We start from the raw sequence: 1,394 nt of genomic DNA on the forward strand, positions 1-1,394 counted from the left end.
CCATTAATGCTTAGACAGTTTACACTGCACACGTCTGCGGTGCAGTGTGGCTCTGATACGGTCACTGAAGCTGATTGCGGCCACTCAATGCTTGTGTTTATGTTTTTATACAGGCTATGGTTTATTCCAGCCGTGCCACGCACGTTTCTGAAGCGGCTCTTTGCTGCTTCTGTAAAGATACACGCATAAGCCTCCTTTGAATAAATATAGCCAAAATCCCACCAAAATCCATTGCCATGACTTATCGCGAGAGGCAAAAGTTTACGTTTAAGTCTCATAACATTGGTTAATGGAAACGCCGTCATTTCGCAATACTGTTTTATCGACATTTATAAAATATCGCCAAAGTTTTGCGCAAATCTGTAATGGAAACGCGCCTAGTGTGCAATCGCGATCTTTCCGTGCTTTAAATAGAAATTATTTCTCTTTGCTCCTGGATTAAATTTTGTCAAAAGTTATCAATCTTCAGAATAGATCCACGCCTGACCGATGAAAATCCGACTAATCCTAAGTGAAATGCACCAGAAAGTCTTTCAACAATCAAAGATGGAACTTTAATTTCTTTACAATGTAAGTTTATGCTAGAAATGTTTTGGAATGGGATATTTGTCTGATTTGTACATATAAATATCCTAGTCTGCCTAACTGCATCACAACATTGTACAGTCATTACAGGTCAAAGCCATCTGATGTTTCATTTATCTAAATAAACAACATATATGGCTTTTAAATAACTGCCTATAAAAATTCAGTATTGTCATATTTTCCAATACAACTGAATTGAGGTCATTTGTTTTATAATTTTATTAATGACTTTGTACTTGTAATTTTTTGTTAATTCAAATATTCAGTTTGAAATCAAGCTTCCTGCTGTAAGCTTTTGCAACAAACTTACCTTATTTTAAAGACACAAATACACAGAATGAGCAAATTTTTAAGACTGAGATTTTTGTAATGGTAATTGATCAATATTTTTATATATGTAAATAAAAGCCTATATTAAAATCTGTTAATCATATAAAGCCAATGTGTCTTTTTTAGAAGACTTGGATTAAACCAATTTCAAAACTTGAAATAATAAGCTTGAAATAATAAGCTTGAAATAATTTTAAAGATAAAATATTAAAATATCTATATGGCAGTATACAACATGTGGTAGTTTTGCCAATGGTATTGAAAATGATTCGTCAATCGTCATGAAATCAAAAATGACCCGACTTACTTTTTTGGTGCACATTACTAGTCTTGTTGTGAACAATTGAACCATGCAAGTCAATACACTGGAAAAAAAACTTGTCTGCCATCGCTTTCGCTCTGGAATGGCGTTCTGGCTCTGATGACGTCAGTTTGACGGCTTGGGGAGAATCCTCTTGTTAAGTCATGACGTAAGGACT

Source organism: Sinocyclocheilus rhinocerous, unplaced genomic scaffold (assembly GCF_001515625.1).
Source record: "Sinocyclocheilus rhinocerous isolate Xijiao unplaced genomic scaffold, SAMN03320098_v1.1 scaffold801, whole genome shotgun sequence".
Taxonomy (NCBI): domain Eukaryota; kingdom Metazoa; phylum Chordata; class Actinopteri; order Cypriniformes; family Cyprinidae; genus Sinocyclocheilus; species Sinocyclocheilus rhinocerous.